The sequence below is a fragment of the Argentina silus genome (genome assembly GCF_951799395.1).
Source record: "Argentina silus genome assembly, chromosome: Y".
NCBI lineage: Eukaryota > Metazoa > Chordata > Actinopteri > Argentiniformes > Argentinidae > Argentina > Argentina silus.
In genome coordinates, this window is record NC_139654.1 from 37,527,514 (window position 1) to 37,553,283 (window position 25,770).

Below are 25,770 nucleotides of genomic sequence, written 5' to 3' on the forward strand. Positions count from 1 at the left end.
TGCTTTACGTAAAATAGATAAAAAGGAAAGAGCATGAAAAAAAAATTAGAATAAAAACGCATAAAAGACATAAAAAATGAATAAAAGTCACAGTGCATTTTAGGGTCACAGTGCAATTATTAGCGCCAATTTAGTTTCAATTTAAGGCAAAAGCGAAGCCCTTTTTTTTTTTAAGCCCATTTTTGAAAGTAGCCAGTGTTGGGGCTTATCCTAGATCTATGTGTAACATAATAACTGAGAGACCTGCAGCAGGGCAGGTCCTCATCACTGGCTGTCTGCTTTGAGCTGGTTGTCGTTGGACTCCTGGCAGCGGGACAGCAGCTTGAGTTTGATGGGCCGTATGGGCATCAGAGTGTTCTGTAGGTCCATCTCAATGGGGATCTGGTGAGAGTTGACACACAGTTAAAGTATTGTAGCGAACGGCGGGGCAGAGCAGCTTGCCTTAAGCGGGTATCGAACTCGCAACCTTCCGCTTACAAACCGGCCGCACTAGCCACAACACCAAGAGAGTTAACTCCCTTGGCGGAGCTGCTAACGGGCCTTACACAGGGTCGTTACAGTATGAAGGAACGAGTAAAACAGATGTCAGCGTTACACTATGAATGTTACCTAATACAGTGTCACTGTTACGTTCGGGTAGCATTGCACTATAAATTCAAATAAACTCAAACTCCTGGACAACGTCTCTTGGGTCGACATACATTAAAATGGCCCTATGAAGTCTCGAGGGAGTTTTGCAGAAATACAAATAGCTTTTTTTTTAAATCTCACACTTCCATCATTTAGTTACTAAATTTTAGTAGGTAGCCTATACTGAGGATGATTGGCGCCTAGTACTGAAAAATGCAATCTGGGAAATTAAATGGGGAGTACATACTCATGCAGTACGCAAGTACAGAATTGTAGTATGGGGGTTCAAACCCGGGTCTCCCATGTGGAAGACACAAACGCTACTATTAAGCCAAGAGGACATCCTCAAGGTCTGAGGGCGACACTTCAGTTTACATGTCTCAGGCAGGGCTACCTCATCACGCGAGTGTGATTCCAAAATCACCTCTGCTACATATAGAAACGCAACAAAGTCATAGGTACAAAATTATATTTACAATCATTGTATCATTATTTTGTCTCACCTCTGTCTCTTTGCAGACGGTGAAGTTGAACCTCTGTAGAATCTCCACCATCGCCAGTTTCATCAATACCAGAGCGAATCGCATCCCGATACAGTTCCGTGGGCCCAACCCGAACGGCATGTAGGTGTATGGGTCGATGCTCTCCTTGTTCTCCTTACTGAACCTACACACGGAGAGTTCAGAGGAGGAGGGGTTAAAGAACATATCAATTAAATCACAGTAATATGATGGTTATACATGGTTGAAGAAACCTGTTTGTGTTTGGTCGTCGCATTTAGGTTTGTTTTATGGTTGTTTGTGGAACACTGCTCTTATCGTTGCTGTTGTGATTGATATTGTGGTTGTGGTTAAGATGTGGCCCATTACCTCTCTGGTTTGAACTCCTCTGGGTCTTCCCACACATCGGGGTCACGGTGCAAGGTCCAGATGGGTAACATGACAACCATACCCTTGGGGATGGTGATGCCGCTGATCTCAACAGATTTCTTGGCGACTCTTTCAAGTCGATGGGGTACAACCTGAGAGACTCGTTGATCACGCTGTCTAGATAGTCCATCTGCATCAGAGCCTCGTACTGGATAGGAGCCTGAACAGGGATATTACACTCACATGAGCACTAGTGATTGGTCGTTCACGTAGCCGTAGCCCAGAACTAACTCTTTTTCGTCGCAAATCTGAAGAGCTGTTAGTTTTTTGTGTTCTTTTTTTGGGAAATGAACACAGTACTGTACTTATTCTAATCTGCATAGCCTAATTTCATGACACCCGCATACAGAACGCCATTACTTTCAATGTACGTGTGTAATAGAGACTTGCTTTTTTGTTGTACATGAATAAACAAAAAAATCGCTAAATAATGTTATCTTGATAGTTAGAAGAAAATACATTTAGATTCCACTGAACAATGTAAATGATAGATGTACACAAGGATCAATCAGAAGTCAAAATGCCACTAAACTGGGCTGCTTTTAGTGGATTGACTGCTTGGAATACTGAATGTGCTATAGTCTATTATTTCCTCTCACAGTCGACAGACTACAAGAAAACTGTCAGGTGGTTCAAATGTGAATAACTTGGTATCCATTCCATTAACTGTGGCCGGGCAGCACCGAACAGCCCAGAGAACATTACCATGGTGCTTTTGAATATTAGGTCCCTATCTGGCAAAACCTTTATTGATCTTATCTCAGAGCGAAAGCTGCACTGTAATGTTTTTATCTGAAACCTGGCTAAACATGAATGCATGTCAGTCTATTAGAAGTAGGGAAAAAATATATTTTCGCTCCATTACTTATTTAGCCATGTCGCTGAGCAGATGAGAATTTCATGATGAATATGAATATGAATAGTACACCATCAACAGCTTCCTCCTGTGATAATGATTTAGTAACCAGCTTCAACACCAAACTAAGGGCAACTATCGACTCTGTAGCACCAGTCAAACTGAAAAAGGCTGTGGCCAAATTTAAAAGAATTTGCAGAAAGTCTGAGCTGACAAAAACTGCAGGTCCACCTTGATATTCTTCGAGAGCATCTTTCTGCTTTTAATAAGGCAATAAAAAAAACGCCAAGCCGGATCATTTCTCAAAATTGATAATGAATCATAACAACTCAAACAGTGCTCTTTTCAACGATTGACAGCCTTATAAATCCCGCCCACAAGACACCTGGTGATCTGCTCTCCACCTACAAATGTGAGGAATTTGCAACATACTTCTGAGATAAGAGAAACAATATTAGGTGAGGAGGATCACTCAGGCAAGACCTGAAGATGTGTTTGATGACTTGTTACCCCACCTTCCACCACATGGAAGCACTATGAACTCTTTTGCAGTGGTCATACAGAAATGCTCAGCAAAGTGGGGGTCTGTTCATCTGCACCTAAAACTACCATGGTGAAACCCCTCCTGAAGAAAAGTAGACTCGCTAAGGTCTGAAGAGTAGACTCTTCAGTCCTTAGCGATTTTAGGCCAATCTCCAACCTTCCCTTTTTAAGCAAAAAAATTATAATTCTTGAAAAAAAGGTGTTCAAACTGTTAAATAATCTCCTTCTTCCCAACTGTACCTTTGACATGTTCCAATCTGGCTTTTGTGCCGATCATAGCACTGAGATAGCACTATGTTGTTAAGTTATTAACTAGGTTCTTAATGACCTTAGAATTAATTAATTAATGCTGATGCCAAAATGCTCTTTGTCCTTGTCCTGGTCAAACTGTCTGCACACTTAAAGACACTACTTACAGTAACACTAAGCACCAGGCAAAAAAACAAGGTGTTACCATTGACTCAGATCTTAATTTTGAAACCCATATCAAGAATGTGACTAAAACATATTTGTATCACTTAAAGAAGAGTAAGTAAGTTTGCCGGAAATCTGCCATCGTGGAGAAATTCTGTCTGAAGTTGTCCAAACAACAACATCCTCCCTAATAATAATATATCCCCCCGAAATGAACTTGCAGTGTTGGACATTAGCTGTTGTTTTTCTGCATGCGCACACGATTGGGAGAGGCAGCCACCAGAGAAAGGTCAGTCTACTCCCCTAGAACACCCCTGGCACTCACAACATGTTTATATGCAAACCGAATGTCAGGTAGGACACTGCATTTTAAAAAGCGTGTTTTCCGAACCAAAACAGCGTTCGTAAATGAAATATTTATTCATAAGGGATTTATTATAAGGGATCTTGTTCCCTGATCGCTACCGATTAAAGATAGTCATTACAACCGTTAGGAAGCTTTTAGAAAGCTTGAATATTACATGGACCTTTACAGAACACAGCTGTAAAGATGCAACCTTTCCTCTCCCAGGCTGACACTGAGAGACGAATGCATGCTTGTATTACTAGCAGCCTTGATTACTGTAACACTCTCTTGTCTGGTCGACCAAAGAAAGCTCTTGGCAAATGATACAAAATGCAGCAGCACGAGTCAGATGGAGAGCACATATCACACAAGTCTCTGCACTGATTACCTGTTAGTTTTATAATTTATTTTAAGATGATTGTATTAGTTTAGAAATCACTCTATGGTCATGCACACCACTGCATGTCAGACATGCTTTTAAGGTATATACCCTGTAGATCCCTCAGGTCCTCAGGTACTGGCCTTTTAAGTATTCTGAAGATTCCAACAACACCTATCTACTTCCTGTTTCAAATGAATAATACTGGGCAGAAGTCTGCACAGGGATGCTACAGACACATTAGCACACTGCAAAATACTGTCACCTATCTAACCATCTGTAGGAGTCTGCAGTGCACAGGGGTTACACACTCATCAGTACCCTCTAAAACACTGTCACTATCATATTTCCTGTTCCACATGAATAGTACTATATAGGAGTCTGCAGAGGGGTTACCTTGTTGGGAAACACAGTGTCTATCTCCTCCTGCAGCTTGGTCATGATGTGAGGGTTGGTTGCCAGATTGTAGGCCAGGAAGGACAGAGAGCTACTGGTGGTCTCATAGCCAGCAAAGATGAACATCATTGCCTGGGACAAGATCTCGTGGTCACTCAATCCTATGATGATGGAGAGAGGGGGAGAATGAGAGGGAGGAGAGGGAGAGTGGGAGAAATGGGGTGGTAGGTGTGAGAAAGGGACGAAGTAGAGTATTTCCACGGTGTGTTTGTAGGTATAGGTGTTTGAGGCAGGTACTGTATGTGTGTGTTAGATGCTAGTATACAGTGTGTGTGTGTGTGTGTGTGTGTGTGTGTGTGTGTGTGTGTGTGTGTGTGTGTTTAAGGCAGGCACCTTTACTCTGCTCCTCTCCCTTTGAGTTGCTGTCTTTCTGCGACTCTATCATCAGCTGCAGGAAATCTACCCGACTCTGGAAGCAGGCTTACGTCAGATCAAAATCACATGAGAACTACCAGATGCTACCAAATCTCTACAATTGTATTACACAATACTGGCTGAAGATCGTATATTTGATCAGTTATATTTACATACCTTCCTGGTGCTAGCCACGCGATTGGACTTGATCTTCTGAAAGACAGCGTAGAAGAAATCTGTGACCGAGGCAGGGAATAGGGATACCTCCATGTTTGCCATAACAGGACCCATGAAGGGGAAGAATGCTGGATGGACAGGAAATGCCACGGTTACAAACAGGAACAGGAAATACCATGATACGTGACTCCAATCCTATTCAATGCACAGCCCTGTCCAGAAACAACTCCTAGGCTCTATCCCTAGACACTTCTGTATCCAATCCACTCAGATCTCCAAGTGTCCAGCATTTAGGAACTAGAGGTTGGTTCTGGACACGGCCCATGTGTTTGTCAAATGAGTAGAGCGCAAACCATTGGCAGTGTGGTTTATGTCAGTCTAATCAATGAAATCAATAGCTTCATTTATTAAGCACAAAATGACTGAAAGTTATATGGGGGCAGTTGTACCGACTGTGAGGAACAGTGGGCTGAAGATGTCAAACTTGAGCATTTTCTTGAAGTTGGTCACAAAGGGGTCGGAGGGGTTGTGGAGGGAGTCGATGTCGACACTGAATGAAGTACTGACGACCACATCCATACTGTATGGTCCAAAGAACCTGGAACACAACCACACAATCTCTGACCACCAGAACCACAACCACAAAATTAAAGGGGGAGTTCACTGAAATTACAAATTCACCTTATCGTCTCGGAGATAAATACTCACTCCTTTAGTTCAATGGGCTCATCGTTATCAGCCGTCTTCTTCAGATTGCTGACCAAGTTACCAGAGTGCTGCTTCATGATCCTGAGCATCTGAGTTGGGAAGGATACATGGAAAAATATCATGATTGATACGTGGATTAATATGTGCAAAACATATATTAATATCATGTTTGAAACAGGAATTATTTTAATGTTTATATAGCCTGAGAATATACATCCATACAGGATACATTATGTATATAGTCAAAGAATAAGTGACTCCAAAGATGAACTATTATTCTATACTACTTATCGAAGATAAGATCAAATATACTTTATTGTCCCGGATGAAAATTTGTCTTGGATTAATTAATTAAAGTTGCTGCTTCACACAACAACAAACAACAATGAATACACACTATACACATAGTACAAATCACACACACACTCTCACACACTCTCACACACACACACACACACACACACACACACACACACACACGCGTCAGAGTTGTTAGTCATTCATTTATTTGTGTTGTATAAAGGAATGAATGAAAGAAGGAGAGGAGAGATGGGACTGTACCTCTTTGATCCGCCCACTGGTGAAGGAGGGAGACAGGACACTGCGGATCCGTCTCCATGCATCATCCTCAGCGATAAACACGGCGTCATACAGAGGCCCGTTGAGATAGATATTCTAGAAAAATTATTATTATTATATACTGCAAGATTAACCTAATATTAATAATGCTATAATAACAATGATATTATCTATTTAAGGAGCCCTTATGTTTTTTTCCCCATACAACAACTTCAATTTAGCGTATTACCCTCCTGTTAGTGAAAAGGGAGTAGCATTCCTTGATGAGGATGGTTTTGATCATGGCTGTGTCCATGATACACAGGATGGGCTGACGGCCATCATAGATCCTACAGACCAGCAAAAACAAAGATAGTTAGATATACACTCACAGAGCACTTTATGAGGAACACTATACTAATACTGGGTAGGGCCTCCCTTTGCTCTCAAAACAGCCTAAATTCTTCATGGCATTGATTCCACAAGATGTTGGAAACATTCCTTTGAGATTCTAGTCCATGATGACATGATTGCATTACTAAATTCCTGCAGATTTTTCAGGTTCACTTTCAAGATGTGAATCTCCTGTTCTACCACATCCCAAAGGTGTTCTATTGGATTCAGATCCTGGGAAGGCCACTGAAGAACACTGAACTCATTGTCATGTTCATGAAACCAGTTTAAGATGACTTTTGCTTTGTGACATGGTGCATTATCATGCTGGCAGTAGCCATTAGAAGATGGGTCAATTGTGGCCATGAAGGGATGCACATGGTCAGCAACAATACTTAAATAGGCTGTGGCATTCAAGCAAATATACCGTGGATAGAGACAGACAGACCCATCACAGATCCTGCACTCTTAGAAAAAAAGTGCTACCTAGAACCAAAAAGGGTTCTTCTTCCACTGTCCCTTTGAAGAAACCTTTTGGGTTCCATGTAGAACCCTTTCCACAAAACGTTATACAGTACCGTGCGTAAGTAATGGGACAGTGAAGCATTTTTTCTTCTTTTTGGATTTGAAATAAAAACTTTTTTATTTTTCCCCAACGCGGGAGAATGATGCCCGTGATGGGCCTAACCCAAAACTCAAAGAATATCTCGCTGTCCCTCTCCTTAAATATCATTCCCAACAAAGGACAAGGTGTGAGATTGTAGCAATGTCCGTTTGTACACAGAGGCAGACGCAGTATGGAGGTAAGGGATTTTCTCCCGTTTATTTTAACAGAGGGGTTTGCTGGCTCGGCTCGGCTTTCCAGCCTCGTTCAATGTCTTTTGGCCCTTTGGTCCTGTGCTCGGCTCGGCTCTCCTCCGCTCTCGCCGTCAGCTTCTCCAGCCTAGCTCCCTTACTGAAATGGCAGAAGCACACCCATCTTAAACATTCGCCGGCGAGACTTAATTCGCAGCAGGTGTGCAACAAAAGTCTCGCCGACACAACCCCGGCCACGGTCCTGTAGCTCCCTCTACAGGCCGAACGCTGCATGTCCCCCCACAGAGATACATTACAATAGCAAAGCAATTGACAAATGGTGAAAGCTGAAAAATCTGAAACATAGTCAAAACCTTAGGCTTGCCAAAATCAAGCACTGATGAGCTCAGCAATCGCAAATGGCTGAGGCTTTACTGCAAGATGCAAACCACTAGTTATCCTTAAAAAGGATAGTCAGGTTAGAGTTTGCTAAGAAGTACCTAAAAAGCCTGCAGAGGTGTGGAAAAAAGTCTTGTGGACAGATAAGGTGAATATTATCAGAGTGATTGCTAGAGGAAAGTTTGGAGAAAAAAGGATCTGCCCAAGGTTTACAGCATACCATCTCATCTGTGAAACATGGTGGAGGGGATGCTATGGTTTGGGCATGTATAGCTGCCACTAGAACTTGCTAACTTATCATAATTGATGATGTTACTGCTGACAGCAGCAGCAGAATGTATTCTGAAGTGTACAGAAACATCTTGTCTGGTCGAGTAAAAGCAATGCTTCCAAATTCATTGGATGGCGCTTCATCAAACAGTAAGACAATGACCCAAAACATACTGCCATTGGAGCTAGGGAGATTTTCAGGGCGAAAAAGTGGAAAGTTCTTGACTGGCCATGTCAATCTTTGGATTTAAATCCTATTGAACATGCATTTCATTTTCTGATGGTAAGATTATGGGCAAAAAGACCTCAAAAACTGAAGATGGCTGGCCTGGCAGAATATCACCAGAAAAAATACCCAGCACCTGGTGGGGTCAATGGGTCCCAGACGGTTTGCATACAAAGTAGTGTCGACCAAATACTAAATATGAGTGCATAATTTCGACCATGTATACCAATACTAGACAAAAGAAAAGAAAATAATCTAGCAAAAGCAAACTATGTTCTGACAGGGTTTGACTCATCTAATACGACATCAGATCTGGATAGGTTCCTTGATTTCCTCTGAAAGGTGACATAGGCATGAAAACATGTACACAACATCAAGAAGAAACCATTGATTAAAGCCAAATCAATTGATAGAGGCATGGCAGAAAATGTGTGTTGTCTCTTTAAAAGAAATGTTAAAAATCTCTTTGTTTTCCCTGAATGAAACAAAGCACAGGTGTTTAAAAGGCCAGCCCCACCCCTGATTACAATGATCCACACGTGGAGACAGCCAAAGCAACATAGATCAATAAGACATCGCACATGTCACACCAGAATGTGTGTTGGCAAGAGTGTGCCCTTATAGCCAGGATCCACTCACCACCTCTCTGGTCACATCTCCCTGATGTTGGTTATGAAGAACTTTATGAATGTAGTTAAATGTATTTAATATTAATTATTGCCTTGGTTTATACTCGCTTCGGAATTGTAGGACTTTTGTACGAGCAAAGTGCTGAATATCTTCTCATAGATACACTGTGCTTAGCATGTACTGCTGAAGATTATGTTAATATTATGTTAAGATTTAAGTAGTCTCGTTCCCAGACACTTCTGCCCAAATGCCCAAAAGGTCTGTTGGACCAATGCGTTAAACTTCATTGGCCTTCATTAAGCCAAGAGCAAGAGCGTCAAAAATGGGGACGGGGCATAGCCATGGGCTTTACCTCGCATCAATCATCTTCCACAGCACATTCCACACATTTCTGATAAAAAGCTACACCTTGCAGCCGTGTGATTAGCTGAAATCAAATAATAACAAATACTTTAATCAGTAACCACCCTACGGCCAGGTTTGAGTCGTCGTTATTCCAGACTTATATGCGCTGTGAGCAATAGCCTGGGGACGAGGTTAACATTTAGGTAACCTGCGAATAACCTCATGCACTAGAAAATAAAACAAACTTAATTGCTCCATGGCCTGTTAATTTCCATGCTCATCTTTGATGTCAAGTTTTTAGGTTGTTTTTTTTATCAGAGGGATATTTGGCTACTTTCAAGTGCCATAATTGCCAATTAAAAATGGGTAGCCTTTTAAAAGGGGCAATCCTTCATATATCCCACAATTCAACACCAATCTGTTCTCTGGAAAAATTAATAAAACATGAAAATATTGGGTTTATGCCCTAACCATTTTTTGTAAATTTGGGGCTAGACACTTCACCCATTTTCATCACATTTACATTTACATTTTTGACATTTAGTAGATGTTTTTATCCAAAGCAACTTACAACAAGTACATTTGTCTCAAGTAAGTGAATCATCTATACATCAGTCATCATAAGTGTGGGGGGACATGCAGCGTTCGGCCTGTAGAGGGAGCTACAGGACCGTGGCCGGGGTTGTGTCGGCGAGACTTTTGTTGCACACCTGCTGCGAATTAAGTCTCGTCGGCGAATGTTTAAGATGTGTGTGCTTCTGCCATTTCGGTAGCTAGGCTGGAAACGGCGAGAAAGGCGAGGAGAGCGGACAGTGGAGAGAGAGAGACGCTCTGACGAGGCTGGAAAGCCAACGAACTCTGATTGAACGATTACTGACTGTATGAATAAACGGGACCTTTCCCTCACTACACCGCTGCGTCTGCCTCTGTGTACACGGACACCACTACATTTGGCGCCCAACCTGGGACACAGAGGGAAGGCGGAATGGAGGCGCTAGCAGCGGCGATGTCGAGGATAGCGCTTGTCCTCGAGCAGCAGACGGCCCTGCAGCAGACCCAGCAGGCAACGCTGGAGGAGTTAACGGCGGCGAGGATCACGGACAGCGCCCTCCTCCAGGACTTCACCAGGGTCGGCGGGCCGGCGCCGGGGACCGGAGCGGCACCAGGTCCCCCCAAGGTCCAGTACCACCGCCCCCAGAACCTCAAGACCGCCGTGGGACTGGCTGAGGACCATCTCTCCCTCCCACCGCGGGGGCCACAACGACCAACCCCGGCCCCGCGGCAAGGGGGGGGGGGCCGACGCCCAGGAGGAACCGAGGGAGCGGAAGGAGAGAGGCCGGCGCCCGCCCCAAGGTCGAGATGGCAGGGGCGCACCTATCCAGAACCGACCCCGGCCCCACAGGGAGCACCTCGAGCGACAGGGGGGGTGTGTTGGCGGTGCGGACGGCCGGGCCACGTGCAGGCCGAGTGTCAGGCGATGGACGTGGGACAGGTCGTCCGCATCGGCGACATACCGGGCCCTCCCCCCGGACCAGGAGCGGCGTATCGTATTCCGGTAAGGATACAACATGATACGCACCAGGCATTCTTGGATTCGGGCTGCATGCAGTCCATGATCCAGGAGCGCCTGGTTCGGCCGGGGGCATTGTTGAAGGCATCGAGGGTGCGGGTGAGGTGTGTGCATGGGGACATTCACGAATATCCGGTGGTCGCTATCGAAATTCATTTTGAGGGGAAAAACCATAGTGTACAGGCGGCGGTTAGCCCACGCCTCACGCATCCCCTGATTCTAGGCGTGGATTGGGAGGGGTTTCCTCAAGCGGTAAAGAGGGCTACCGGGATGCGTGCACGACAGCTAGGGAGGTGTGTGGCGTGTAATGTGCTCTGTGCCGAGGCGGCGCCTCGCGACACTGCCGGGGAGCCGGAGCCGGCGGGGGCGCCTCACCCCGAGACTTCCCCGCCGAACTATCCGCTGCTAGGCGACTTCCCCCTCGAGCAGTCTCGTGACGAGACCCTAAGATCAGCCTTTGACCAAGTGATAGCAATTGATGGTACTTTGATACGGCCAGACACGGTGCGCGCCTACCCCTATTTCGCGATTATCAGCGACAGGTTATATCGAGTAAGTCGTGACTCACATAGTCAGGAGGAAGTAACCCAGTTGTTGGTTCCCCGCAGCCGCCGCGAAATGGTCTTCCAGGCGGCTCATTTCAACCCCATGGCGGGCCATCTAGGGTATGACAAAACACTGCACCGTATAATGGCTCGATTTTATTGGCCGGGGATTCGGGCAGAGGTCCGTAGGTGGTGCGCTTCCTGTCGGGAATGTCAGTTAGTAAATCCCCCGGCCATTCCACGGGCCCCCTTGCGGCCCTTACCATTGGTCGAGAACCCGTTCGACCGCATTGCGATGGATATTATCGGGCCATTTGACCGGAGCACACAGGGTTATCGATTTGTGTTGGTCTTGATAGATTACGCCACCCGATACCCCGAGGCAATACCTCTGCGCAATATCTCTGCCAGGAGTGTAGCGCAAGCATTGTTTCAAGTCATCTCCCGCGTGGGAATCCCGAAAGAGATTCTCACCGATCAGGGCACTAATTTTATAATATAAATTTTACAATAACAATAACAACAACAATAATAATAACAATAACAACAATAATAATAACAGTAACAATAATCTTTAAAAAAAAATATAATAATAATCTGCATTTCAATCATATCAAATGAAAATGTAGGGCAATGGATGACCATTTATTTAGGAATACATCTACTTTCAGTTGTAATAATGCTGTTGTATATTCCATGTTGTAAACGTTTTGGATTCTTTCCCTCCATTGTGTAATTGTTGGAGGGTGTGGCCTCAGCCAGGAGGCTGTGATTACCTTATTCGCTATTAAAAAGAGGATTCTCAGCAAGTATGTTTGACTGTTCTCTTCAAGATCAGTTGGCAGTACCCCTAGTATAAAGTGTGATGGTTTAAGAGGTAAATCTATATGGAGACATTTTTTTATTTCTTTTTGTACATTTTGCCAGTATTCTGATATCTTTGGGCAGTCCCAAAATATATGTGTGTGATCTCCCACCAAGTCACAACCCCTCCAGCAATGATCTGAGGTGTTGCTCCATTTTGATGTTATAAGTGGAGTTCTAAAGTATCTCATTTTCATTTTCCATCCAAATTCCTTCCAGTTTGGACTACTGGATATCCTATGTCCCTGTCTGCATGAAGTCTCCCATTGCTCATCTGGGATTATTGTGTTCATTTCTAGTTCCCATTTTTCTTTAATATCTAAGTTATCTTCTTTTAACTCTTCCTGCAATATCTTGTAAATATGTGACATGAACTTTGTCTTCACTATTCCTTTAGTTGTTGATATGAAGAGGTGTTCCAATTTTGTTGGTAAGGAACAGAGCTGTTCCCATTCTTTATGACTTTGTAGATAGTGTCTAATTTGTAAGTACCTAAAGAAGTCTTGGTTTGGTAAATCATATTCCTCTTTGAGCTGTTCAAATGATTTTAGGACTGCTCCGTCAAACAGCTGGTCCAAAACCACTAAACCCCTTTCCTTCCATTTTAGGAATCCCTTGTCCAGCCTAGATGGAGAGAACTCACAGTTGTTTGCTATCATTATAGCTCTGGAAATGGTCATGGGAAGTTGTAGTTTTTTCCTCAAGATTGACCATATTTTTAAGGTGTTCTTGCTCCATACATTAGCAATTTTCTTTTTCCCCCATATGTCTTGGTTTAAGAATGGTATTGAATCTAAAGGCAAATTTGGGCATTCACTCTGTTCCATTCCCACCCATATAGTGTCAGTGTCTTGGGATATCCAAGCAATCATTGATCTGAGTTGGGCTGCCCAATAATATTTTTTCAGGCTAGGTAAGTCCAGGCCTCCCCTGTCTTTTGGGCAGAGTAGTCTTTTAAATTTAAGTCTGGGTCGCTTGCTTTGCCAAATAAACTTGGACAGCCATTTATCCAATATAGTAAAGGTGGAAGCAGGAACATAGATAGGTAGTGATTGGAAGAGAAAAAGCAATCTTGGCAAAATCTTCATTCTTATCGTTTCTATTCTTGAGTGGTAGAATTTCCCATCTTGTAAGGTCCCCTTTTATGTGGCCCATCAATTTCCCATAGTTGGCTTTAAACAATTTTGATAGGTCAGTTGTTATAGTAATTCCCAAGTATCTAAATCCTTGAGACCAGTGGAAATCAAGCCTTCCTGACATTTGAATTGGCCATTGTCCAACTAACATCATTGCCTCTGATTTTGATTGGTTGATTTGATAACCAGAGAGTTCTCCATAATTCTTTATAGTGTCCATCAGTGCAGGGACCGAAAGGACTATCAGTAATATCCCACTGTAGACAAGTGTTTGTGTTGTGGAAGATGCTAGTTTAGCTTGTACTATTGGCTTTCATGGTGATTATGTAAACTTACCTTTTATTTCTTCATGTGAGACCATACTAGCATTATATAAGAACACATTGGGTATTCTTGGTTATGTTAGCTAAGAGAGGATACTATATTTCAATGTTAATACAACACATTGTAGCTATATGTCGCTATTTCTTTGTTAGATCATCTCTGTGATGTATGGCAAGGCAATGTGTGGATGTGAAACCATATCATTGATTATTGTTTCTCTTTCTCAGTTTCACTCTTTCTAAGTCAATAAACCTGAAGTCAGACTGACATTCTGTCTCCAGACTCTTGGGAGGTGTTTAGAGGTGTTCAGCTATGTATGAGGACAGAACAGGTTTGTTTCTTTCTTTGTCGCCACAGCCTACCTGAGTATTGCTGCTGACCATGTCCATCCCTTTATGACCACAGTGTACCCATCTTCTGATGGCTACTTCCAGCAGGATAACGTGCCATGTCACAAAGCTCAAATCATCTCAAACTGGTTTCTTGAACATGACAATGAGTGACACTGTACTCCAATGGCCTCCACAGCCACCAGATCTCAATTCAATTGAGCACCTTTGGGATGTGGTGAAACGGGAGATTCACATCATGGAGGTGCAGCCTACAAATCTGCAGCAACTGCGTGATGCTATCATGTCAATATGGACCAAAATCTCTGAGGAATGTTTCCAGCACCTTGTTGAATCTATGCCACAAAGAATTAAGGCAGTTCTGAAGGCAAAAGGGATTCCAACCCGGTACTAACAAGGTGTACCTAATAAAGAGGCCGGTGAGTGTATGTGTGCGCTCTACAAACATTATAAACCATAACTTACTGCATGAATACTTTATTCAGGTATGGCCATTCAGAATAAATATGGCTTCAGCCACGCTGGTGACTTGGTTTTTGTTGTAGGCTTATTGTTTCACATTTTTTCTACTCAAGCTACTTTTTATACATATTTTTGCTGTTAGTCTCCTCTTACCTTTTGAATTCTCCTGACTGTTAATACACAGTTCATTTCAGCAAATTACCATTGTCCAGCTGTGGATAGACATCTGAGGAAGGAACATAAAGAGAGAGGTCCTGCTCAATGTAAATCAATCAACCAACCTATCAATGAATCTACAATCTAAACTGTTGAATCTATCAAAACAGTTTTCCATTAGCCCACCTTTGCATTGTGTTCGCTGTCTACTCTGCCAAGTGTGGCTGTTGGGTATTGAACTCGGGTCTGTTTACCCTTGGAAAAGACGGGAAAACTGTAGATAGATACAGAGGTAAGAAAGTGAACCAGATGAACAAAAAAGAAACACTAGAATTGTAACTCAAAATGATCAAAAAATCTCAAGTAAGTGTGATGGCACTTCTCTCCTGTTCACTAATTACCTTTTCACTGTGACTAAAGCTTTGTTCCCTTGTTTTCTCCACTCCCTTTATTACTTTCACCTCCTCTTCACAGTATATTAAAAAAAATGTCTCATTTCTATTTTTGGCATCTGTCCATTATTCTTCATCAGTCTGGGGAATCTCTTTCTTTTCATCATACGATATTTTGGTTGTTTTCTGGGTCTTTTAAAGCCATAGTCCACCCATTCAATCATTATTGTATGTTTTTCTTATTTTGGTTCAAGACTATGCATCTGTAACCTTTGATAAGCCTTCATCACTTTGTTACAGTACTTGGTTTGAGGTTACTTTTGATTGACGTTGGCATGAAATATAATGTGGGAAACATTGATTTCCGTTGATGGCAGTGAATGACAATGTCAGCCAGCGATGGCTGTAGCAAAGTAAAGAAGGCTTATTATAGGTTGTAGTCACTCCTGGCCCACACCACGACTAGACTATTTCCATTATTAGACCAAGATGAACGAAAGTTCATCCAAATGTTGTCAATCTCTTTAATAGCTGCCTTATACTCCACAGACAGTTTTTCCTCTCCATGTTTTTGTTTTCTTTCGCTAGTATCTTCCTCATCTGCCCATGTTTCATCAGTGTGGAGATCCGCTTTCTTCTCCTCATCCCCCTTTTGATATTTTTTCATGTCACCTGTTTGGACACTTTCACTGTCATGACTATGATGCTGGCTGGAAATCGAGTGCAGATGCTTCAAGAAAATGGAAAAACAGACAAAGTGGTACTGTTAAACAAAAAAACAACAACTATTTTATCAGAAAAAAGACTGATCATATGTATACTTTTTTTCGGCCTGATACATATGAAAGCATTCAAAGATATCTTACTTACTCATCTAACCTCTTCGCAAACAATGTTGCTGTGCTAACTGCTCAACTCTGACCTTCTAGAATATCGCAGAGCTGGCTTGGATTAGAAGAAGTTTATTTTTCCAGAAGGTACTTTGTTTATGGTGTCAGGTGCATAAAGGCAATATTAATCAGACACATTTAAGCACATTAACATTGCATAAAGTAACGGTACATTACATCTCCAAAATACAGTACATAGTCAAAAGCAGTACATTTACATCAACCCACTACAATAAAGTAGCTAAATAATAAAGAGTTTGACCTGCAACTCACTCTACGAGCACCATTGAACTGATCAGCTCAGAATGTGAATGAAAAATGTGTAGGTCTACATTCCATGCATTTGCCCAGTACCTTTTCTCTAATATTAGGTATGAAAATATGACTTTCAATGTAACAATTTACATCTCCAATAACAGCTTATTCCCTACAGTATTATAGTGAACTGCATGTGTAAAAGCAGTGTGCTATATGTGTAATGCCATTTAAAATTTTACCTACAGTAGGTTACCATGGTAGCCGGCGTCAAATGGTCACCACTTGTGTGATATCACTGTGTTACAACATATTCTGTCATATTTGTTGTACTGTATCTCGCATCTCCTAGCAATAATAACCATGGCACCTCTGATGATGTCACTGTGACATCATGAAATGTAACAGTGGCACGCAGGTTCATTCCACGCTGAACATTTTAAATTACTATAGCCATGTATACAACCATGCACTAGGCTGGGCCTGCATCGGCCTTCAATAAAACCACCTCCAATGCCCTCAGTAATGCTGACATTTTAGTGGCAAACACATATTGATAGATCTTACCATAAGTCAGCCCAAAACAAATACACACCCTATCTACAACTATCTGTTAGCAAACACTTTTCCAGCTTTCTCTTTGTACTACCAATGTATTATATAGCAAACAAAATGTTCATGGAACACTCGTAAGTCTTTTTAGAGATATTTTTTTCAAAAAAGCATATTAACGCAAGTTGTTCAGAAACAATGATTACAAATTCCAGATTGCATCAAATCTAACAATGGTTAAATACATGCTTCTTACCAATTAATTGATTTATTAATGTTAATGCACACCAAGACAAAACTTGAATATTTTCTGTGCACAATACTGTACAACTTAGCAGGACATTATATCATTTTGATAACAATCATTGCTTTTTCAGTGAAACATTTGGAACATTTGGTCAATGGTCAGTCTTTCTCCAACTACCTGACTACCAGAATGTTCACATACCCAAGACTCTATCCCTATGGCATTGTTTGTGACATCATATCATTGTGACATCACATCAAACTGTACTTGTGCCTGTAAAGATGCAGTTTGGGTATTTTCTCTGTAGTTACTGTAACTGTATTAATCCAAGGGCTGAGATTGGTGGAACTCACATTGCAGTATTTATGCAAAAGCTCTTTTATTACATTAGCAAATTAAATCCAAAAGTAGTTTGGGGTACTGTAGAAACCATTTACCACTGCCATAAGACCACCTCACAGGTTGATGATTTCAGTTCTCATAATTTGTACAAGTGATATATACACCAAGGAAATACACCACTCGTAAAATATACCACTTGTCCTGATTTAGTGCTATCTCAAACCTAGACGTGTTGATCCTTTGATTGCTTTTGATTGAATTAGTAGGATAGAGAGGGTGAATAGTGTCTTTTTGGTTTTGTTTTCAAATTCATGCATATTACCCTAACCCCAAAAACAAGAGAAATACATGTTGCTCACCATTAATTACTTATGGAAATTCACACCAAAGACAACATTTTTATAACAATTAAGGCCTTTTGACTGAAATGTTTGTAAAATGTTGTACAGAGGACTTACCAATGCTGAGTCTTTCTCCATCTACCTGATGCCCGGGAAGTTCACATACCCAATACTACCCTATGGCAACCCATGTATGATGTCATCGTATGGAACATCACATAATTGTGATATCATATCAAGCTGTAACACATGTGTTTGAGCCTATGGAGTTGTGTTGTGTAGATTGTCTCTCTAATTAGTAATGTAAGGGCTGCATTTGATGGATGTGTGTTCAAAGTAGCTCTTTTTCACATGTTATAATAAAATCAATGACATAATCAAAACAAAGTTTTCAGGTATAGTAAAAACAAACTTCCACTGTCATTAGACTGCCCTCAAGTATATGATTCCAGTTCTCAGAATGAGCCATGAGTCAGGAAATGTGGTGTTTTACAAACAGTTTTAACCATCATTTGCGATGCTTTTTTCTTTTCTTTTTTTAAATGACGGCAACAAAATCTGCGATGGCCCTACATCCAGTTACATTTTTGAAGTCCCTCTCTATCAGAAGAGGTTTTATGCTCTCATCTTTAAACCCAGATGAACATGTATTTTAATCTGAACTGTCCTAGTCTATTAAATATAACTTGAAATGGTGACTGACTACTGCTTGAGTTTGTTTTGTGTGAATCTGTAATGACACCAACTCTCATTACAGACCATTATTGACCAATAAGACACTTTACTACATTTCTATTTCTATCTCTCCACAGGACGAAAACCATTCCTATGGGATTTCTCATAGAGTGAAATAGGGCAGATTTCTTGACAGATTTCATGTTGACAGACATCAATAGCAGACTCCAAAGTCACTTGGTCTCAACTACCCAGCTGAAGCATATTGAACAACACTTATTGGATTTGTGTTCTAATGGCCTACTCTATGTTACTACTCTAACTCTAAGCCAGAGCTAACTTCGGAGCGTGCTCTCCATTTTATTAACCAAAATGCCACTAATTGAAAACAGGTACGGTCACGTGAATCTAGGGAAATGGCACAAGAAAGACGCAATCCTAGCAACGACAATTGTCAATAGCACTAATTATTCTGCTCTGCATTTAATGCGTTGTTTTTAGCACTCAATGTTATATTTATTTTGTGTTTGCGTGTCTGTCTCATTTTTTGGCTGTCTAATTTATTTTCTGTTTGTGGCTATCTAAGGACAGTACACTAGACGTTTACTTAAGACTGATGTAATATTCAAACTGTCTCACACTACAGGTATTCAACATGTTCTTCTCTCTGTTGTAGCTCCTGTAGGTGTTTACTATGCCCTGACTGATATCAGGACTTTGGCAGAGGAGATGGATAAATTGGCTAATGGTACTACGTAATCACGAGAAATGTTGGGAAATTAGACTAATATATAATAATATATGCAATTTAGCTACCGCTTTTATCCAAAGCGACTTACATTGCAGTGAGTGCATACTTTTTTCAGTATGTATGGTCCCAGCAGAAATCTAACCCACAACCTAAGCGTTGTTTGCGCCATGCTCTACCAACTGAGCCACAGAGGACCAGGAATAAAGTCCCAGAGACCCAAATTGTCAACATTCTAGAGCACCAAGGGCGACTTCTTCATTTTGTAGCCAATCCAAGTATTATTGCTAGGTGAATACCACATAAAACACTTGGCACTCCAGGTGGTGAGTGTACCGGAATTTTTTGGCAGTGAGTGAGTTAAACGCAGATGACGGTTCAAGATACAGCATCAGTAGACAAACATGTTTTGCAGCGCTCACTCAGTCCTGTACATCATGCATGCTCATGGTGTCAACTCAACGTATTGTATGTGTGAAATAGGACAAGCAGATCTCACTCACTAGTAAGATGAGGAAAGTGGTTCTTTTATATTTCCTGTTGTTACTTTTATATTTTTTCATGTTTTTATTATTCATTTTGGTAATTCTTGATTATTATACTTTGTTTAAAAATAATCAAAGAGGGGACTGTTGGAATTGTACAATATTCTATGTGCCTCTCGACCTTTCACCTAGTGGTACCATGCCATAACCAGTACACAATGCAGAGACATGAAATCAGATGCTAGGGAATGGGGGGCCTAGGACCTGTAGCCCTCCAAGGCCAAATTCCATTGCAAGTCCATATATTCTAGTAGTAGTGTTACTATACTGGTACAGAGTACACAGTGTGTCTTTATTCTTGATGTAAAGTTGGAGGACATTACATATGAATTAGTTTAGTTGTGTTTACTTAATGTGGGGATGAAATATGTTCCTCTGACACTAGACACCAAAATCACTACTATAGAGAGTGAAATGTTTGATTCTGTCTTTGAGATTCTTATAGCCCAATTGTGTGCAATAATATCTATTTACTAAAATCTGATCTTGAAGAAAGATATTTTTCTCCCTCTTTACGCAGTCTTGGATATTGCTCTGTTAAAGAGAAACAATGTTTCTTCTGGAACTTTTTCAAGTTTAATTGTGGTATGATTTCTGAGTAGTTTCTTGACTATTAAAGTGATTCTACGAGATAATTTCTATAATCTCAGCCTACAGTTCTCAATGTAGCGCTAATGAGTTGGAAACGGGTCCCTGTTACATGCCCTCAGTGTGGTGCGTATGTGTGTGGATTCCACGTAGACCAGTGACATCGACACACTTAACAGTAATGCTGCTTCTAAAGTTGGCGATGATAAACTAGGGAGTCTGTGGCTGAATGAGATAAAACAGTGATTCAATTGATTATATTTGTACAAACTATGCATTGATAATTCAGACACAAAATAAGAGGTTAAATAATACAGAAATAGTTATTGCCATATCCCGTAGCTTCTCTTTAATGATTCATTCATAGATAGTGACAATTCAAATAATTTGAAAATATGTGGCTGCACTGTTACTAATGCTATAAATGCAACACATGCTTATAATGTGCAAACTGAATTATAAACCCATTATAAAAGGAAACCTTAGTGTTAAGTGTCACCAAAAGAAAAGAAAACACAGAGACATTAAATCAATTTGAGATACTCCATCACTCATTTATTTGCAAATATATGTAATAAGTGTATGTAAGTAAAGACAATGAGACTCCTGTGGCCCTGCATATCAGAGAGAGAGAGGGGAAAGGGAGAGAGGGGGGGACATAACAAGAAGGCATGTGAGGTTATTATTTAAACTTTAACTAGAATACTTATTGGATTTCACTGAAGTATCCTTTGCGGTTACTGATGGAGTTTGACCCTGTGGAATTCCTAAAAAAGAAAGACAGAAAAAAAGAGAAAGAGAGGGGGAGGGGGAGTGCAACTTTAGTGGTAAGAATAAAATTACTTCCAATCATTTAAAATGACTTATTCCGATTACTTAATAGCGTGTGTGTGTGTGTGTGTGTGTGTGTGTGTGTGTGTGCGTGCCCCCTCAGAAGGACGCCATGAGAAGCTGAAGGTGGTGCTCCAGGAGGCTCGAGACTCCAACGACCAGAGACTCCGTGTTGAAGTACCAGGGAACCTCCTGACCAAACATGTCGTCCAGAAGCATCATCAGCCCGCCCTGAGGTAAGGCTCTGAGTTACTGCTAGTTCACAGTACTCATTTAAACTGAACAATAGATTGGATGCTAAATACTAGAGAGAAGGAACAGTAACAACATCAGAACTTGTCTGTACCTTCAGGTGCAGCAGGCATCGCTCAGCCTCTGGTTTCATGTTGCTGGCAGGCAGGCAGGAGTGTAGGAGAGAGTACAGACGCTCCACAAAACCACCAGGTTGCTAACAGCAAACATAGGAGGAGAGAGCAGAGAGTCATATGAACTTGTCAACAAAGTCACCCTGTAACAGTCTTCAGTATAAGAACAGTACTCATCCCCACCATCACCCCAAACAGAACCAGCTCATAGAGGATGTCTATGAGGTTGACATGGCTAATCAAACAAAAGACAAAAACATTTACAACAAAATAGCAATGATATTAAAAAGAAGGACCCAATACAGGCACAGGTAATCAATGTGAGACTACTGAAGTGAATGAACTAACCTGATGTTCTGCCAGCTCCATCTCAATGTCACCCTGTTTGGAGGGATCACTCAGGTACCCAACAAGGTCATCATAGGCACGGATGAACTGTGCCTCGTCCTATACAGAACAAGAGAGACAATGTCAGTAAACGGTTGTTACATTTTCTCTTGATAATTCACTCTGTTGGAGGAAGCCAATGTCTTACCTTGTGATTGGCCTGAACCAGTGCTCCCAGCAGGACCTTCCCAGCCACGTACAGCTGGTTCTTGCTCTGGGTGGAACTGCGCAGGGTCTGGTAAAGGGGGAAAAAATTGTGAGACACCATCTGACAGAAGACAGAAGAGAGAAAGCACAGAGAAAGGGTGGTTGACTCACTGTGAAGGCCTGGCGTAGGGTGGTGACCCTCAGGGCAATGTCCTCAGTCCTCTTGGTGGTCAAATAGAGGCTATGGGAGAGAATGACGCATGTAAACCGGTGGAGTTACTAAGTGATAATATGGTAAAGGCTTGATAATATGGTAAAGGCTTAAGTGTTAAGTTTGACCTCATAGCAGTTCTGGCCCTGTGGCTCAGGATCAGTGTACTGCTGCTGAGCGGGTGTGGAGAAAGAGTCAGCCCCCGACCACGCAGTGGAGGACAGCTGCCCATACGCAGGACGGTATTCACCACAGAGATGTCTGTCTGCTACTCACAACACACACACATACACACATCTCTTTAGCTAAAATGCATGGAGGTGGCTAGCAAGCTAGCTAGTTCAAGCTAAAGGTAACTCTTAGCAACGCCCTTAGACACTGTCAACGGGTTACTTAGCCACCTAGCAGCTAACAATGCTATCATTGCTTCTAACTGGCAAAATAATCATTGCACACACAATTTGTGAGATATGTGTCTCCTGTAAAATGTAATTAAATGTCACATACCCTCTTCAAAGTCGCTGTCGCTTTCCTCTTCACGATCGCGAACCTTGCAAAAAAGAAAACACGAACAACCCGTCGTAGAGACGGCAGACCGCAGTCCACGCACTCGCGCAGCCAATCCTGAATATCACCGAGGCATTTTTCAGTCCGTTTTGCTCAGAAAATCAGCAGGTTTGTGTCGATGTGAACATCAACTGAAGTCTGTTGTTATCTGGAGCGGACTGAACATTCCATAGAATGTTGCTAATGTTCTATATTGAAAGGTTGCATAGCAACACACCGTTTTGAAAATAATGAGTAATAATGATGCATGACATGTATCATGAACACTTTTCAAAAATGCGTTACCATGTGACCTCTAGAAATAGAACATGAGCAGCCTTCTATGTTTGATCCAGCGCTACGCAGCAACACACCTCTGATGATGTTGACATTGACGAGACCCAGCTAGTCTTCTGAGCGCTAGCATTACTACAACACTAGCATTAGCAACGAAAGGTACTGAGAAACGCAGGTTTGGCTGCGGGAGTGCATGGATAGCGGACTGCCATTTCTACGACAGGTTGTTGTTCCTGTTTTCTTTTTGAGAGTACAGCGACTTCGAAGCAGGTATGTCACGTTTAATTACATTTTACAGTAGACACGTGGTAAACAAATGCATCTGTGTAATGGCATGACTGTTAGTCCGTCAGTAGCAACGGTGGTAGCATTGTTAGCTTTAGCTTGAACTAGCTCGCTTGCTCGTCACCAACATGCATGTTCGACTTGTGCCGTGTTGTTTTAGCAACACGTATCGAGTGGTTGTCTAACTATCGTTCAGATATGGTCTTCTGAGCGCTAGCATTACTACGCCATTTGCATTAGCAACGAAAGGTACTGAGAAATGCCTCGGTGGTAGGTATGTCACGTTTAATTACATTTTACAGTAGACACATGGTAAACAAATGCATCTGTGTAATGGCATGACTGTTAGTCTGTCAGTAGCAACGGTGGTAGCATTGTTAGCTTTAGCTTTAACTAGCTCGCTTGCTCGTCACCAACATGCATGTTCGACTTGTGCCGTGTTGTTTTAGCAACTCGTATCGAGTGGTTGTCTAACTGTGAGGTGGAGGAGGCCAGACTAGACCAGCTATTCCACTTAGACACAGTCCGTCTGGCGTAAGGACAGACACACTGATCTCTGATGAGGAGGATTTCTCATTGTACAATGTATGCTCCCTCCTCTGTCTCCCCTCAGCTCCAGCAAAGCCCTCCTCCTGCAGCTCCTGTACCTGGTCCCGGTGAGAGGGGGGCGGTGAGGCGTGCTGTGTCCCTCTGCAGTGCCCTGGGTGGAGAGCTGGACCTCAGTGAGACCACAAACCAAAGTTATACATAGTTAGTATATAGCTGGTATGTGATTCCAATTCTCAGAATGAGCCATGAATCAGGAAATTTGGTGTTTCACATATAAGCATTAGCAATGTTTTTTTGAATTGTTTTTTATGACTGCCATGGGAGTGGCTGTGGACAAAATCTGCGATGGCCCTATATCCAATTACATTTCTGAAGTCCCTCTCTATCAGAAGAGGTTTTATGCTCTCACCTTTAAACCCAGATGAACATGTATTTTAATCTGAACTGTCCTAGACTATTAAGTATAACTTGAAATGGTGACTGACTACTGCTTGAGTTTGTTTTGTGTGAATCTGTAATGACACCAACTCTCATTACAGACCATTATTGACCAATAAGACACTTTGCTGAATTTCTATTTCTATCTCTCCACTGGACGAAAATCATTCCTATGGGATTTCCCATAGAGTGAAATAAGGCAGATTTCTTGACAGATTTCATGTTGACAGACATCAATAGCAGACTCCAAAGTCACTAGGTCTCAACTACCCAGCTGAAGCATATTGAACAACACTTATTGGATTTGTGTTCTAATGGCCTACTCTATGTTACCTAGTGATAGGTTTGGGAATTGTTATCTGGGTTTCGTTCTTCCTGGTACATCATCTAAGGACTACCTTCTGACTATGTACAACACTCACACACACACATGCTAGATATTCTGCCTGATGGGAGGGCAGGACAGTGATGTCAGGTTTGTGTGGTCATTTGATTGTTGTTGTTGTAATGGCTTAATTACACCTTATTTGGCTCTGTTCTAACCTACCACTCTAGTCTTACACACACGTTGCTGGGGAAATGGCACAAGAAACACGCAATCCTAGCAACGACAATTGTCAGTAGCACTAATTATTCTGTAATACTGATGCATGACATGTATTTTCAACACTTTTCAAAAATACGTCACTGTAATGTACACAAAAATACGTCACTGTAATGTATTGGCATTATTACAACTTTGTGTTTCCAATGTATTAATAAGGGCTTTCCCTATTGGCTGTGTAAGAGTCCTTAGCTGTTGTGCACATGCGCTGTACTCTGTCTTAAAATTGATCAGTAAACGAGCATCCACGTAATGTTCGGTCTCCGTTATTGAAACCGTGAATATATATAACTCTAAATATATTACAATTTGGCGACGAGGATGGGATATCTAATGAAAGATGATCCCAGTGACGAGAGACAACTTTGCAGCAAGTAGAACGCAATAAACGAACTTTGTAGCTCGAAAGAAAGAGGCTAGCAAACGGAAGCTAAGTAGCTAAAGGCTACTAGTTTCCAAATCGGTGCGTTAGCTGAATACAAAGAAGGACAGGAAGATTTCGAATCTTACTTGGAAAGACTGGAACAGTGGATGATCGCAAACGAGGTGGACACTGACAAAAAGGTCAGCGTGTTTCTGTCGGTAATCGGAGCGGATGCCTACAGACTTAGCAAAGAATTTAGTCAGTCCTGAAAAACCTAGCACACAAACCTACGAGGAGCTAAGCGAGTCGCTCAGTGAGCATTACAAGTCGAAACCGCTTGTCATCGCGGAACGTTT

General features: G+C 41.9%; 1 pseudogene across 1 annotated transcript in view; it reads right to left on the reverse strand.

The window, feature by feature from the left end:
• Nucleotides 1-264: 264 nt before the first annotated feature.
• The window catches only part of LOC310824105 (cytochrome P450 3A27-like), a 180,820-nt pseudogene continuing 155,314 nt past the window's right edge, over nucleotides 265-25,770 (reverse strand). The window contains exon 12 of the transcript in view: nucleotides 265-381. The product of the transcript in view is annotated as a cytochrome P450 3A27-like (transcript). The remainder of the gene's footprint in view (nucleotides 382-25,770) is intronic.